Here is a 6,146-nt window from a genome sequence, read left to right on the forward strand (position 1 = left end):
GATGTGTTGACACCTGAGTCTTCTCAGCTTAGCAGGTTAAATCCCATGACTCCCACTTCCATCCTGTGATGTGAAAGCTTACACGCTAGGCACTATGCTAGATCCTGCTTATGTTATTTGCCTGACTCGCTGATGTTGGCTGGATTATTGTCTCGTCATAGGATGGCGTAGTTATGTCATGCTAACAAAACTAGCAGGATTAAATGCTATGACTCCTGCTGCTGTCCCGTGTTATGACAGAGTTGATAACATCTCTGATGCACGACTGTCAAACACACCTGTCAAGACGAAAAGTGACAGAACGCCATGACAGGACCCCCTTCTTCCCCCGCCCCTCCACCGCATCCTCCCTGCTTCATAAATATTAAATGTGATGTTAACAAGGATGAAGACAGATGACAACAAGCCCCATTGGCATGCACACACACACACACACACACACACACACACACACACACACATACACACGTACACACACAAGCACAAATACACAGGTTTCCCCATTGACGTGAATTTCAGGCGCCACCGGCAAACGCCTGTCTCGCTTCCTGTCAAGTGATGAAATATTGACCAAGGACTTTAATTAGTTTGAAAGTGTGTGTATGTGTGTGTGTTTGCTACAACCAGTCCCACCCACATGAAAGTTACCTAGAACACTATTTAATCTTTTAAGACTTGACAAAGAAATATGTCAGTCGTCATGCCAACATCAGGGGCGGAGGGGCAAGGAGGTCACCCCAGTCGATGAGATGTCAGATCCATCGTGTGTGTGTGTGTGTGTGTGTGTGTGTGTGTGTGTGTGTGTGTGTGTGTGTGTGTGTGTGTGTTGGTCTCTGGCAGCACGGACCCCCACACCACAGAGCAGCAGGTTTGATGAACGATGAACAACGACTGGTTGATCGTTACATACCATGATGGGCAGGGAGGGGGCGTGATAGATTATTGATCAGGTTTTGGCAGGTCATCAGGAGGGTCTTGATCCATCGGGCCATTATTTGAATTAGAAATTTACTTTTATCATAATTTACAGGAGACACTGATATTTATGTCTTTGCCCTTCATCTTATCTTTTTAATTTTCTACGTTTTATATTTTAATTCTTAGATTATAATTATCATTATGTTGTAATTCATTATCACAATAATAATGATTGTTTGCTAAGGACGACATTGATAATTAGTAATTTTATTTTTATTGTTGTTTTCATCATCATCATTACTTATTGTTGTCATAATTTTAATTATCATTATTGTTGTTGTTATGGTTAATGGCCACTATTGCTGTCAACATTGTTGTCATTATTTCGTTATTAAAATTGCTGTTTTCATTATTTTTATTAGAATTTTTACAGTTATGATTGTTGTTCTTGTTGATGATGTTAATGATGGAGAGGATGATGTTATTATTGTTATTGTTATCATTGTTATTGTTGACAATGATGATTATTTCTATTATTACCGTTATCCTCATCATCATTATCTTCTTTTGTTGTTGGCATTGAATTTACTGTTGTTATGGAGGCTTATGATTATAATTATTATTGTTGGTGTTGCTTTATTATTATTTGCTGTTTTGTTTTTGTAATTGATGACTTGCAGTTATTCTTGCTGATAATGATGATTATTATTATTGTTATTGTTATTATTATTGTTACTGATATTGTTACTGATATAATTATTATTATTACTGTTGTTGTTGTTGATTTTGTTGCTACATCCATCATTATTATAGTTGGTTCATGATGATGACAGTTATTCTTTTCATTATATTTTGTTATTGTTATTTACTATTGTTGTTGCCATTGTTAATATCATTGTTGCGATCATCTTATCATTGCTGCTGTTTTCATTGTCAAGTTTATGATGATGACAATGTTTGATGTTGATGATGACAATTGTTCTTCAATCTGAAATCATGATCATCAACTGTTGTTGTTGATTATCGTTATTGTGACATTATTCTTATTCTTATTCTTATCAAAATGACCAGAGAACCTCGTCATGAAATTTCTGTGGCGCGCACACACACACACACACACACACACACACACACACACACACACACACATACACATACACATACACACACGCACACATGCACATGTGCATGCACACAGCTTCATAATTCAGCTATTTACCCCAGGAAACATCCGCTGTCGATGAAGTTATTGGTTGAAAAGCCAGCGGTCGATGGAGATCGCTGAGCTGAGAGAAAAGATGTGGGTGTGTTGGGGGGGTAGAGTGTGTGTGTGTATGTGTGTGTTTGTGTGTTTGGAACAAAAGCAAAAAAAAAATACTTCTGAAAAATTGCGCTGAGAAAGTTCTTCCTCCTTTCCCCTCCGGGTTTTATTGAGGTCCCAGACATGGCTCGTCATTATCCCTGCGAGCCTCTTGCCACAGTGAGGCGGTTGCCGTAGCGACGACTTGCGCCACAGGCTGTCCACCAAGCTCTAATGAGGCCAAGATTGGCTGGGGAAGAAGGCGGAGAAGAGATGGATGAAGAAGAAGTTGAAGACGAGGAAGATGAAGGTCCCATTTGAGTTTGTATTTGTTAAGATATCAGCCTGTTTATTGGGAAAAACAAAAGTGTGTGACTTTATCGGGTGAAGAGGCTACAGATGATAGCGAGTTGTATATCCCTTTTTTCTCTTTGGATTTGATTTTTTAGTACTTAATTTTTATTTTTAGTTTTTTTTTTTTTTTTTGCTTTTATTTATCTCTGGGGTCGTGTGTGTCTGTGTGTGTGTGTGCGTGTGTAAGCACATGTGTGTTTCTCTATTCCTGTTAGTGTGTATGTGTGTGAGTCTGTATGTGAGTCCCTGTGTGTGTGTCTGAGCTTCTGTGCATATGTGTGTGTATCTATACATGTGAGTGTTTGTGTGTCTGTACCTGAGTGCCTCCCTGTGTGTGTGTCTGTCTGTACTTGTGTCTGTGTATATGTGTGTGTGTGTGTGTGTGTGTGTGTGTTAATCCAGTACAAGTTGTTATTGACTTCTTGGGCTCAGTTTGTCTTTTGAGACTCCCAATGTGTGTGTGTGTGTGTGTGTGTGTGTGTGTGTGTGTGTGTGTGTGTGTGTGTTCCCCACATCACTATTTGCACATGTGATCATGAGATCAATAACCTGCAGGTCCTCCGATCATCAGTTGGTCCCATTAACCTTTGACCCCATCGTCTGGGCCTGCAGGAGACGGGGTCACCCAGAGGTCAGAGGTCACGTGCTGATGGTAATAATGGTGTCCCATGCCTGCTGGTTGGGTTTAGGAGAGTGAATCCTGGATTAACAAAAAAAAAAAGTCAATAATCTCTGGGTTAATAAAGAAAGAAAACTGGTTTAATTAACACAGCACAAAATGACTTAATTAAAACATAATTGCAGTAATTACTTTTAATTACCCTATAATTGCACCAGGCAATTCAGCTAAAATATAGCTGTAATCTTCTGGCAGGTTTTCGTTGGTATTCAACATCTTGTTGCGTTACCATGGCGACCTTGTCGCTGAGGTACTTAGCCTATTTTTGGGTCGCCCAGGACATTTATTTTGGCGGGTCAGGACGTTGGCGGCGTCCTAAACACTTACCGTCTCTCAGCCGTCGCGCCGTTTGAGGAAGAGGAAGCCATGTTGGAACACTCGGCGTAGGGAATCCAACTCCGCCGGGTTTAGATCGCAGAGCTGATAAGCCTCGTCCTCATACCTCCCTGATAACACGGCGGGATAATGGCTGTGACATTTTTTGGCAGACAGCGCCGGTGGTTATCAAGCCAATAGGGGGGAGGAAGGGGGCCGCTGCTCAATCTGCCGCCGCCGAGGGATAATCAGCCGCTATCTGATGGTCCCCAGGCGCCATTTAGCCCCGAAGGCGTGATGTGGCTGACAGATTGCGTGGTTTTTAATGTCCACGCAGAGGGTTTAGAAACAGGAAGTGTGACAAGGCCGATCACCGGAGAGAAAGGAAGTTTATCGTCTCATCTGTTCGCTACCGAGAGGCTAGGAAGGATGACAGGGGTGGGGGGAGGCTGCTTCAATGCTAAGCTAGTTTGAGCCGCTATGCTAGGTAGCATCAACATTAGCATTAGACTCTTCCTCACTTACATGTCACTTTACAATGGAAAACGGGTAGATCATGTGCTCATGGCGCCAGGGATCGGGACGGTGAAACTACAAATATGGCGCCGAAGCATGGCGGTTCACCTGGAAAATACCCGCGGCGAAGTCGAACGTGTCAGCGTGTTCATCGGCCGTCAACCCCTCGGGCCTCGGGCTTCTCCGCGCCCCCGTAGGCCGCTGTGCTTTCTCTCCAAACAGCTTTTCAGTTAAGATTCACCCGCCGTCGCTCCCTCCGCCTCAGCAGCTCCTCAGATAAATGGCGTCGGCCGAGGCTCGCCACGTCGCTGGAGATGAGGCCCCCGCAGGTCAGCCTGGAAAGGCGGTGATAAGAGAGCGGGATGAATCAGCGTCTTATCGCATCCCAGCTCTTATTGCTCCTGTTTGTCGGCAGGAAGTAACAGTTTCGGCCACAGACCGGTGCTTCAACGTTTGGCCCACAGAGAAACCATCTGGGGACCTGCAGAGGAAGAGCGCATGGATTCAATGAGGTGTTTCGGGTCCACCTCAAAGTGTTGAAAATTTGCCAGATGGATGTGAAAATGCTGCAAATTACTGAGGATCCACTTCAAAGTGTTTCCAAATGTTCACAATCCACGTGAAATCATCACTAAACAATCCAAATAGTTTTCAAAAGTGTTGCAAAACATTTCCAATCCATTTGAGAATGTTGTAAAACATTCCAAATCCCAATTCATATGAAATACCTGTACAAAATTCAAGATCTGCTTCAAAGGTGTTGCAAATGTTCCGGACGAATGTGAATCCACAGGAAAGTGTTGTAAATTGTTTATAATACATGTCAAAGCGTCACAAAATGATCTACATCTTCTTCAAAGCGTGGCAAAATATTTGTAATCCACTAGAGAATTTTGCAAAATGTTCCAAAATCAAAATGAAAGTGATGAAAAACAGTTTTACACTAATAGTTCCCAATGTATGTAAAATCATTAAAAAAAAACGATCCATATCTTCATCTAAAGTGTGGCAAAACATTTGCAATTCACTTGAGAATGTGGCAAAAACGTTCTCGATCAAAATCAAAGTGGCACAAAATGCTTGCAATCCAACGTGCCCAAAAACCACCAAGTGTTACAAAATCTTCCAGAGTGACGTTTAAATGATGCAAAATATTCTGCATCCATGTGAAAGTAATGCAAAATGTTTACAATCCATGGGAAATTATCAAAATCTTTGTCAAAAAGGTTGCAAAATGTTTGCAGGAGAACAATGTTGCAAAATACTCCCGATTGAAATAAAGGTGCTGCAAAATGTAAAAAATCCACTTGGAAATGTTTTAAAACGCTCACAATCCATGTGAAATTGGCGCGAAACATTTAAAATCCGTATCTAAAGTGTTGCAAAACATTTGAGATTGAAGTGAAAGTGCTTTATCATTAACACTTCATTGCGAAAGGAAGTTGGCAGGCACTGTATTACAAGAATAAAGTATTATTACTGCACAGGACAAAGCACTATTTATCATTATTTATCAGCATTTATTTTAAAAGTAAAATACTGCACTCTTTCTACCTGATAGTATGGCTCGATGGACATGTATATATAAACCAATATATATATATATATTTATATTTTGTTGAATTCTTGCGTGTAGGATCCGGAACCTGTCAGAGCACATTGAGAGCAAGCAGGAATTTCATAGAATCCCGTAGATCTGCTGGAATCCTAAGGGAGTTGTTTGTCGAGGTTAACAGAAGGGCCGTAGCCCAAACACTCAGCCTTCGTAAGTCGTTCCCGTGGCGTCACTCATGGTCGGGCTCTGGCACCTGCAGGGAAATCTCACAGACATACGATAAGCGAACGCCATTCGGCCGACCTCGTCTCCCCGGTGACCCCAACGGCGGCGACATACTTGGCATTCTGGCCTGGCGCACATCAGGAGCAGACAAACAGGAAGACTAACAAACCTAATCTAAATCTAAAACCAATTTTAAAACACACACACACACATCTCTCTTTTCCTCTCTCTAGGAGTATATATATATATATACACATACACACACATATATATGTATATATACA

The sequence above is a fragment of the Fistularia commersonii genome, chromosome 7, assembly GCF_037954325.1.
Source record: "Fistularia commersonii isolate RoL2024-O1a breed Wild chromosome 7, RoL_Fcom_v1.0, whole genome shotgun sequence".
Taxonomy (NCBI): Eukaryota; Metazoa; Chordata; class Actinopteri; order Syngnathiformes; family Fistulariidae; genus Fistularia; species Fistularia commersonii.